This window comes from Oncorhynchus mykiss, chromosome 11 (genome assembly GCF_013265735.2).
Source record: "Oncorhynchus mykiss isolate Arlee chromosome 11, USDA_OmykA_1.1, whole genome shotgun sequence".
Lineage (NCBI taxonomy): Eukaryota > Metazoa > Chordata > Actinopteri > Salmoniformes > Salmonidae > Oncorhynchus > Oncorhynchus mykiss.
This window is the reverse complement of record NC_048575.1, coordinates 18,357,345-18,368,859: the sequence shown is the minus strand read 5'-3', so window position 1 is coordinate 18,368,859 and position 11,515 is coordinate 18,357,345. Positions and strand designations below refer to the sequence as shown.

General features: G+C 40.3%; 1 protein-coding gene across 2 annotated transcripts in view; it reads left to right on the top strand.

The window, feature by feature from the left end:
* Positions 1–3,845: 3,845 nt before the first annotated feature.
* The window catches only part of zfhx4 (zinc finger homeobox 4), a 130,123-nt gene continuing 122,453 nt past the window's right edge, over positions 3,846–11,515 (top strand). Inside the window, exon 1 of one of the 2 annotated variants that reach the window (XM_036935113.1) lies at positions 3,846–3,979. The gene's annotated coding sequence lies outside the window, so the exon portion shown is untranslated. Of the gene's footprint in view, positions 3,980–7,495; positions 7,933–11,515 lie in introns of those variants that run through there. The other variant, XM_036935111.1, reaches the window with a different exon arrangement.

Sequence of the window (11,515 nt, the reverse complement as noted above, 5' to 3'; positions counted from 1 at the left end):
ACATGCAGAGGCATATAGACCCATCCGTGTTGTCTGTGTGCCATGTGTCATAATCCAGCCCCTCGGTAGGATGTTCTGAAAGGATTTATCATTCTCGTCTCAGATGACTGATTGTGAAAATGCATGTATTTTTAGGCACCTTTTTCTCTGTGAGTACATGTAGAATTGAGGTCAGAACACACACGCAAACACATACACCCAGAGTACGACACATAGCCTTCATAACGGATCAGCCAGTGAATTCCCCAGGCCAAATGATTGTGACATGTTGTTTGGAGGAAGTGCATTTAATTGAAGGGAGGGGTGCTGTTGGATGGTTCTTATGAAACTGGCCAAAATGTCACCTTTTCACAATTTGTATGCAAAAAAACATAGCAGAATAAACTCCTGAGAAGTTCCTCAATGGTGTATTCAACATGTCAAGTATCGCATCTGAATAAGAGTTTATTCAAGAAGAACATTTTTGAAAATACATTACAACACAATAACACCGTGTCTATCTAGCTCTCTCTCTCTTTCTCATCCTCTCTGTATTATAATGATAAAGACCTTCCATTGACATTCCTTCTAGACTTCTCTCTATCCTGTAGCAGGACATAGATAATCAATTAATAGACAGACTTAGCTTTACAACACTCATAGGGCCCCATGTGATGTATCCTCTCTAATATGTAGAGTCCTTCCGTGCTGTCAGTCAGGCCTTAGTCTATAGCTAGCATATGTGTATTAGTCCATATGGACTCGGGTATAAGATATCCTCTCACAGCATTGACTATCAGTTATCATCATCTGGTAGACCTCAGCTCTAGATGAATCCTCACTCAAAATGATTCACTTAATAGTCTTATGTGATTATTATGATCTGATTATTATTTGATGATGGCCCTATTATTACTGTCGGCTCATAGCCTCAGTGTAATTATGGAAAACTGAAATAAGGTGATTTTTCTTATTCATCAACTGTTGGTCACTGGCTAGAGAACAATCATATTGCTGGTATTAATAAAAATAGTATAGCTAATTGTACATTGATCACACTGCATAAAACTTTGATTATTGGTAGTTGACTGTCATGCTAATCAAAATAATTGTTGGTAATTTTTTGTTGACCATTAGGCTGTCATGTATGAATATAGTTTGATGATATGTAGCATATATACCTAACCTACGAGGTCACTGAATTGCTTCTAATTTGACGCCTCACTTCAAGAATTTCCAATTGTCTAATAGGCATCAACTGAGTCTGTGCATTTGCGTTGGTCGCTTGGCTTGGCTTGGTTGACTTGACTGTGATTTGGTCCGTTTCTAGATTTGATGGCTCGAGTTTCCTAGCTGTCAAACTGTTGCCATGGAATTGACTTCTCGCCTTTGCGGTGCTGACCAATAGTAACCGGGTTATTTACCGCGCGAGGACGGCCCATTGAGCACCAGAAGAGGGGTACAGGCTAACCTCAAGAGAGGGGTAGGGGAGATCTGAGGACCATCTTTAGAGTGGACAGCGGCAGTCCAGCAAATTGACATGTTCTGGCTCGTGTTGTCATGGAGAGTTTTAGAATAAGATTTTCTAAGAGGAAGCCCATGCTTTGGCTTTTTTTAATTCATAAAAGATTTGCAGAATTTAATTAGTTTAAAATATATATTTAATGAATAGTCTGAATCTCAGGTGTTGTTGTTTGTGTGATTTAAGTGAATACATTAATGATTTGCTTAATTAATTATTATTACGATATTATCGTAATCATTATTTTGTTTTATTTGTATTTCTTTTTTTATTGTTAATATTAATTATTTACATAATGAATTCGATAAATATTTAAGTTCATTTCCAAAATGCAGATGTAATTATTCTAATTTGATTCACTCTGGACGAGTGATCACATTTCAGAGACAGCATGTCACGTCTAAATAATCCTAGTGAATTCGGTATCAGATGTGTATCGGTGGAGAAGATACAACCTCTATTGTTCTCCTTCACAATAGCCAGTAGCCTCTCTCTCTCTCTCGCTTTCTCTCTCTCTCTCTCTCTCTCTCGCTTTCTCTCTCTCTCTCTCTCTCTCTCTGTCTCTCCCTCTCTCGCGCGCGCTTTCTCTCTCTCTGTGGGTGTGTATGTCAGAAGACAGGGACAAAGAGTGCAGGTGCGTCTCCCAGATGATTTTTTTTCTTATTATCACCTTCATTTTTCTGTAAAATACACGGGACTTGTGAATTATTGTGCTATAGGTTATAAGTGGTTTTGATAAGGTTTGTGTCTGGTATGTGGAGGTATATGGGAGAGGCCCTTTTTGAGTCCATAGATAGATTTATAGGAGAAGGACACTCCTGCGCGCGTGTCTATTAAACAACAATGAATAGCTCGCGCATGGCGAGGACCACGGGCCAAGTGGGAGGGGGCACAAGGGCGAGGGAGATTGAATGGAAGTAGGGATGGAGGGGGAGACAGAGGTGTGTGTGTGGGGGGGGGGGGGGGGGGGGGGGGGGGGGGGGTTGTATGTGTGTGTGTGTGTGTGTGTGTGTGTGTGTGTGTGTGTGTGTGTGTGTGTGTGTGTGTGTGTGTGTGTGTGTGTGTGTGTGTGTGTGTGGTGGTGGAGGCGAGGTGACCAAGTGTATGAGTGTACAGTTTAGTGTAGATTTCCTCACCAGATCGACCCGTTCGCGCGTCGCTGTTCTGCAAGTCACTTTTCACCAAGCACCCCTTTTAAAACCGGGAACACCGTGCACGTTGCTCGCGCGTCTGGACCCATTAAAGACTTTACAATCTCTTCCATTGATTTCCTCTTATCAAATAAAGAGAATGGCACCGCGTGCGTGGCCACCCCCTCCATACACCTCCTTAACCCCTCTCGCGCACCCCTCCCCAAGTCCGGAGAAGCAAGCAGCTGTGATTCCATGTAAATTTAACATGATTGACATCTCGTGATTCTAACTCCCCTCTCTTCTCTCCCTAAAATCATATCGCATATTATTAATCGACAGTTTATGCAATAAACGAGCGTGTTGGGTTGTTTTCTTATCAGCCACCAAGCTATGAAGTGTATACATAGCCCCTAATTTGATTTAGCATTTTTGATTAATGCCTGATGAAAGACCATCTACAACCGGATGATTGTTGTGATGTGACGCTGAAATGTGATATTGGCTGGAATTGCTAGTTGACCCTTTAAATGTATCCGTAATACATGTTGTCGCTTTGATTACGCACTAGTCTAATTGTTGTCATCAGGGTTTGTACTGTAATTTCCCATCTTGAATTAGGCTACTCTGAGTAGCCACAGCATTGATATAAACTTTGTTTTTAATCCCTATAGCTCTCTTTTTGTCTTTTCTCTTTCCCATCTATTTTTTCCTCTACTTTCAAGAGAGCGGAAGAGTGGGCTCATATCGGCCTCATGTTGCGTATGGATTTTCGTTTATATAATCGATCGAAATGTCCCAATACATTGATTCTGGGCTCAGTGTTTTACAAACAAGCGTTTATGGGTCTCGATTTTATGTTGGGAATGATTCCAGCGTGACACGAGCCACAGATAAGCCGGAAGTTCTTCACAGGTGATCTAAATACAAACAAATAAACATATGTTGTTTTGCTGTGAAATATCAAAACAGAAGGGGACAAATAAAATAAAATAAATAGGACAGATAATAGGTACAAAAGCATTGTCCACCTCTACTGCAGATGAAATACTAGTGGAAAAACACAAAGCAGTTCCTTCCTCTGAAATTCTCCTTGAAATATATGCCATCACTGTGTGATTGCGGAATATTAAATTAAAGTTGGATAAATCCGCGTGGAGGGGAGGCTGCGTCCAATGCGCAACTCATTTCCTCTATTCTGTAGTGGCATCACTTCGCTCCCCTCTTTTCAATGACAATGTGCCAAATCTAGGCATTTTCAAAACAGATTCCATATGCTATAAGCGGATCGCTACTGAGCGTAAGAGAGTAAGAGAAAGAAGAAAAGCGGAATGCTATTTTACCAAAGGTACATGTACTTTTTATTTATCTTCTGGTGCTGCGTGAGTTTGTGCTTTTGGGAATTTAAAGGAAGTTTGAAACAGATTGTGTTTTTATGGATGCGAGTTGTCTGGTTTAGGGTCTATGTCATTAAAACGTCGAGAAGGTTTAGGTTGGGTTTCTGTGGGGAAAAAGTTCATTTGTGGCGGATTTCTACATTTTTCTGTGTTTGAATGGAAGGAGACAACATTTGAGATTTCTCTGTGGAGTTATGTATGTGCATAATGGGTATTGTAAATTACGGGAATATTATTTGTTTCTCTCGGCAAACGTGTTTTGCAAGTGAAACCATATCAAAGAAGTTGCATATTATTTCCATTTTGAATTAATTAATTTGCATCGTAAGCCTTTGTTTTATTCAAATTCACTGTGCCACGCAATATTCAAATATGAAATTTACTACGTGATTTCTGATGGGCCTGTGTAATTAATTTCTGACCATTTTGATGCACATGATTTTACCATAAATGCCATTATTTTTTGGCGATATTTTTCCATTGATAGTTATGGATTTTTATAAAATAAAACTTTATTTGTAATAAATATTACCCTCTTGTTTCCGTTGCTTACAAAAGATGCATGTGTGCTGTTCCTTCCTCTGACTGTTGTGAAATGTGTTTGGCACTTTGCTGTGAATGTAGACTGTTCTGGGTCTGGCTCTGTGTGTAGGGAGATGAGCCATTGTGTTGGGTAGAGGGTTTTCCAGTGGGTCTGTGTGTTTTGAGGAGAGGGTCAAACGGACCCCAGAGGGCGCCGGCGCTTTGGACTGAAAACATCTGATTTGAGACCAAGGATAACCCCCAACCAACCTGCCTCCTAGTCCCTTATTGCAGGACAGTCCCAGTACCGCTACCGGGGGCTAAACATGTCTCAAAGCAGTGGAACACAATTACCCAGAGAGAAAGATTCAGGAATTTGATCATATAAAACAAAACAATTGTCATATTGTTGTAATAACCACTCACAAAAAGCAATGCAGAAGTAGTTCTATTTTCTTCTTCTTCGTTTGAAAATGAAACACATGAAAATGGTCATTCTGATAAAAGCTCAATTGGTGTAAGGTCCTTTTTATCATTTAACCTGAGGACACACACACATACACACTGACTTTACAGATAACAATTTATTATTAATTGGGGATGCAGCGATATGGCAATGGGGCGAAATATTAGTTAAGGCAGTCTTTTGTCAAGCAGCCCCCGGAGAAAGAGCATCGTATGCGGGAGAGTGAGAGGGAGGCGACCCGGGGATTTAAAAATGCATGAGGCTAAGATAAGCAGTATCAGTCCCTTAAATCCGTTTTACTTTCTCATTTCCCCCGTGAAAATAAATGAAAAGACAAGCGAAAGTATGCAATATGGACAAGTCCCTCGCAGTCGCCTAAGAGCTATGGCTACTAAAAGTGTAATAGTCCAGTCTGGCCTCCAGCCAGCGTCTACTCTATATCCCCCCCAAAAAGCGACCACTTGAAAAACAAAATCAATCAATAGTTACAAAGTCCTCCATCCATGCAAAATAAAACCGTCAACGGTAAAGATTCAAAACAACCTTTAGTCCATTGCACCAGGTTTTGCAAGTTAGGCTACTATAGCCTAAAGATTCTCTGAGAACAGAAATGCTCCGTCCGTTGCTTCTTGCTCCATGCTGTTTGTCCAACCAGGCAGCGGCTTGTCTGGCTTCTCCTACCGCTGAGTGAGTCGCCTCTCAAGGGAGAAGAGCTTGGAATCCCTGGAGTACGCCAGAGCCACAGCCTCCGATCAGCGTAAAAAAAGGACGCCTCGGTTGAACACCTTTAACCCGGGTCACAGCCCCCAGTAGTCCGGGTTCCAACAGCCCTGGGTCGGGCTTGGTTCGGGCTGGGTCCGGGTAGGTCCTATTCAGTTGTAGGCTACTACAGTAGGAAGTAGCTGACTGCCAACAGCCTTATCGTACGATCCCAAGCCCCGGCTCAGTCAATTCACCCCCTTCGATTTTTTTCATGAAGGAGAACCGATCTCCTGATTCCTTTCACGATTAACACCGTGTAAGGTCTCTCTCGATAGCGACTATTAAGAGACAGAAAAGGTTAAATAAAAATAGTTAGGTTGGATGGGAATAGAGCAATGGGCCTACTACGGAAGTACGCAACCTATGAATAAATACATGTATTTATTTGAATGGTTTGTTTGATTTAATGGTTCGAACATTATCTGAAGAGCTCCGCTTGGTTCTGCTAGGCCCATTGTCATCTTATGTGGACTGGGAGTTTGTAAGATGTTGATGACTTTGATGCACATGTAGGCTATTTGCACTTTTTATTTTCTATAGGTATTGCATGTATAGGCCATGTTCTCCACTCATCACGAGAGATGTGTTTTACCATCATCACAAACACATTATACACATTTTCAACCCATATCTTCTGAAGGCTGGTTCTTTGTTTGTAATGTAGGCGCATGCATTAGTCTACTATTTAACATAAATACATACTGGTATATATATATATATATATATATATATATATATATATATATATATATATATATATATATATATATATATATATATATATATATATATATATGTTCGTGACATCCATTGACGCGTATCTGCGTTCTTCTTCGGCCTCTATAATAAGTACAATATATGCTACAGTATTAAACCTTTTACATATTTTTTTAGAAACAGTGATGGAAGAAAGTAATTTAGTTTGACGTATAATCTTAATTAATTGATTTTGCATCAAATTATGAGGTTGGGATCTAATTGATATTAAAATAAATATCACACTTTCGGTTAAGGCCGGTGTTTTCCTCCTCTGTATATTGTATATAGGCCTAAAGCATGCTGTCTTTCGCTTTTCATAGCCAGACATATCCTTTATTGTTTTGTCATAGTTTTACATCTATGTAATAAACATGTCGATGTTGTGTTCAATATATTGACAACATACCCTTGTTTACATATGGTGTTCCATCAGTTTAAAAATGTACAACACAGTTAAACAGAGTAAATTATTATCTATCTGTAACAAGCGTCTACTGAAGCCCTTCAATTTGTGCATCGCTCAAGATTAAATGTAGGTTATTTAATCCACTAGATCAAATATGATCCTATTTTCATTCAAATCAGGACACCAAAATAAGCAAACACATCCCTATATTTGGAATATACACTGACATTCTGAAAGCTTTAACATAGTGTCATATTCTATATGAACCTTGCAATGTGTAGGGTGGAATACAGCAGGCTATTATTCTTCATCTGCGGACCTTTATTTAAAATAACTTGACTTCTCTGTAATTCTACCCTATTTGGTTAAGAGGAAATGGCTCTTTATTGTTCTGCGTGTCCTTGGACCGGGCGGTAAAACGTAAAGATTTCCCCCTGTTAAGATCACTTTGGTCTCTGACGCGTTCCGTCCTACGGGCTTTGCTTAAGACAGGGGCTCAGCCCGTCATTTGCAATGTGGAGACTGTTGATCAGGTCGCTAATTACACCTCTCTCCCCCTCTCTCTCTTTCTCTCTTTCCCTCCCTCCCTCTCTCATTCGCCCTCTCTCTTCCATTCCCAGAGTGCATATCGGGAATAGACACACAAAGACATGCGCACTCAACTTAATCAGCCATTTTTTTAAACAGGGCTAAAACGATAATAATTAGCAGAATAAAGACATATCGGATTTTCATTTCCCTTCCGCCGTTTCTCTACCCCTCCACAACCGAAATTGCGAGGCTGCAGTCGACACATCTTCCACCGATCGGACCCAAAGGATAGCTTTCACACCGCCTGTCATTTGTATATTTTTTCCAATAAAGTTGGGAGGATTATCAATTTTTCCCGTTTTTAAATTTTTGTGTTATCATATTTCGCAACCATTGGATGTGACTGTTTTCAAACCAAAAGCAAGAGGCGTAGGGGAGCGAACTGCGGGGCGAAGAAAGTAAGTTTTTTTTCTATAACTTTTATTGAGTAGGCTAGTTGGTGTTAAATTTAGGTCAAGTATCGATTATCTTTCTTAGTGGATCCCGTAGAATAGCGCTCCGCGCATAACAGCTGTTTTCATGCGGTATGTTTTCGTGAGTGGCTTTGCCTTGGAAAACATCGCCTATCGAGGTGTTTGTGGAAGTCCTGCTTTGGTTTTACTAGCGAAGAACTGTCAGGGGACAGACGAACGCCTTTACGTGAGTATCAGTGCTACCTCCGCCAAATCTGCGCTCAAAGTTTACTAGGGTTTGTCTGATTTTGATTGTATGCCATACGGTCTGTCCAATACACCGTAAAACAAATCGTTACACGACATCACGTATCTCCCCGGTGTGGCATGGTTAATTACGGCGCCAGACTAAACGTCGCGAGGTCCGATCTCTCGTGGTCTTCTAGGCTACTTGACTTTTTTTCTCCCTGTTTTCCGTGAAAGTGTTCTGTTTGGTTCCAGTGCTGGACCACTTATAAAAGCTGGAACTGACTGGCAGTTAGGCTACATTGTATCCATTCATATATTTTCTGACAATGTCGAGCTCTTCCTCACGTTATTGTTACATGTAACACCCACCGTGCATTCTTAAGTGACACGAAGAGCAACACGATTTCCACGTTATCCTATATATTGTTTAGAAAGATCCATTAAATGAATTTTTAGACGATAATATGCATATCAATGTATAACGGTCCTATAAATTCGTTGTTACCTGCTGCGTCTAAAGGAGTAGACATACACGGAGGCGTGGGTGGCTGTGTCGCCGAGAGAGGAGACCAGTCGTTTGGCTACTGATAGCACGCAGGTCCCCTGGAGCCAAAAACTCACGGTTCTTATTTCTCTTTGACAAAATATTAAAACAGGCACCGGGAAAAAGAGCATAAGAGGCCCAAACTCTTGAATATAGGTTCTATTTTAGCTTTACTCCTGTCCTCTTGCCGAAACGTAAGATCCATTTTCTCTCCATTCGCTTTGGTGGGGTCATATTTTTTCTCCACATAATGAATTGTCCTTCCATTGCCAGTGATGAGGTTTTACCCCAGACTTCGGTGGTGAGTTGTCGATGCATGGTGATTGTTTAGTGTAACTTGGGGAAGAGAGGAGAGTCGAGAAGAGGGGCTGTGGTGTTTTTTTGCATGGTGGCTGGTTTGAGGTAGAATGTTGGCTGGGATTGGGACACGACAATGATAGGGACATCGATCGCTTGCACTGAGAGAGCAGAAAAAACACGGTGACACGAGAGGCAGTCTCAAACTCCGGTAGGCTATGCTACACTGTGTATGAGTGTGTATGTTTGCGCTCTCTGCTTGCTCTTTCACCGCACATCAGCAGTATGATTTTCGACTGGATTTAAACTACGGCGTTCTCTTCTTCGGCATATTAGGACGAGTTTTAAATGTATCTGTTTTTGCTTTGATTTAGGGAAAAATCATATGAGCTATTTTCTGATATTTATAGTTCTTTAGATAACTTTGGAAATAAATCCATCCAAATATTCTATTTTATGGAAATACGAGATTTTCCATGGATTGTTGGGCTAAAGCAACAATGAGGACTGCAGAAATTATTTATACAATAGAACAATTTAGAATATAATTATTTGGATAAAGTATTAAATTAAATTATAACAATAATACATATTATTAATATTAGACTGCTACAGTGGATTGGGACTAAGATTAACATATTTGAGGGATATTTCCAACGAATGGCATTTAAAAAATAAATATAGATTCTGAGAATTAAACTTGATATATTTGATACCTTTAAACATTTGTCTGAATACTGGTGATTTGGGAGCAATGGGTTCAATGCTACGCTATATAACGACGAGGGCAGTGTAGTGTAGTTAATTTCATGTCTGCTACTAATGTTGTATTTCTGATCAACTATGGTAACACTCCATTTAATCTGTTAAAAACCCCACATTATGGGAAATAGAAAAATATAATTGCCGTTTCATCCCTATTAATGATGTCATTGTCTCACAGAACATTGGCTACATCCTCCATCTCTCTCAGTCCCATTCTTAAGGCAATGAAGAAGATGTTCAGTTTGTTTGGGGACTGGCACGTTTTTTCTTTTCTTTTTTCTGTGATTATAAAGGTTATAAAGATTATAATTATTACATTAACAGTATACGTGTGTATGTGTGTGTGTGTTTGTGTGTGTGTGTGAAGCACATTAGCCTGGGTATAAAGCATGCATTGATAGGAGATTCAGGATGTGTTGGTGCTATACTGCCAGGTTGGGAGGACAATGGAAGAGAAAGAGAAACATGTTGTTCATTATTAAAAACCTGTACTTCCGACTTCCTCGAGATGCTTACAGTAGGAAAAGGTCAAGTCAGAGGCAGGTTATAACAGCGCATTAAGGTTATTAGTACTGTATAATAACATGTTTATTAGTGTGTATAAAACATACAAGACAAGATACCTTCCTGGTTGTTCTGCTCATGGTGTAAAGTTTCACTGTAGTCAACACACACAACATAGCTTTTTATTCTTCCGTTTATGATACATCATGTTTCTCAGTAAAACACACATTTCACCATTACAGCCATGATTGAGGTGCTACCAGAGAGAAAGGGAACAGAGGGAGGAAGACGGGATAAGAGAAGAGAGGGGCAGAGAGAGAGAAAGAGAGGTGAAACCCTCCTATAACTCTCCTGTGCAGACATATCCAGCAGGAAGATTGGCTCCAGCCTCTCTTAGAGGTTGACAATGTGTCATTTCCACCCAGCCTCATCGCCCTCTGTCTATCTGATATTAATGTGCAAATCAATATTTCAGGGATTAAATTTCCCTCCTTCATTTTTTATGGTTTCTACCTCAATAAGTCTCTCTTCTAATAGAGGGAGGTCGGATGATTTAAAATCCTATGCTGCAGAGAGAGAGAGGAAGAGGGAGAGAGCCTAGCAACAAGCCTATCTTCCTGCATTTTAATGTGCTCCTCTGTAGATCCCTATAGGCCGTAGTAGGGAGGACAGTATCGCTGCTTAAAGACCACCAACAATACTAAAGGTAGAGAGGGAATAAATATGAGTCCCGTTGAACACTTAAGACTGGCTGGTAATCGGAGTAGTGGGTATCACTAAAGAGAAACTCCACACACACACACACACACACACACACACTTAGGTTATTTCCAAATCCCCATTACTGAATGCCACGGTTGGGCGAACAGAATATCTTTGTACACACCAGACAGCCGAATAGGATTCTCTTTTATTCATTTTTTGTCCTTTTGCAAATATAAAAATTCACGGAAGGAATTGAATGTATCTGAGAGGAATTGTAAATGTGTTGTTTGATATGTGGTGTGTGTGTGATGAATAGAGGTACATTAAATGGGCTAGCAGCAGTAGCCTGTATAATTATACAGGCAGAGATTCATTACCATAGTCATACGCATGTCATTTCACGTCAACAGAATGGACTGTGACTCCTCTGGTCCTGCAGACCTTCATTAAGAGACAGTACACCCAGGACTGTCTGTCTTGCTGTCTCTCTCTATGTCTGACATAGGTGTGTGTGTGTGTGTGTGT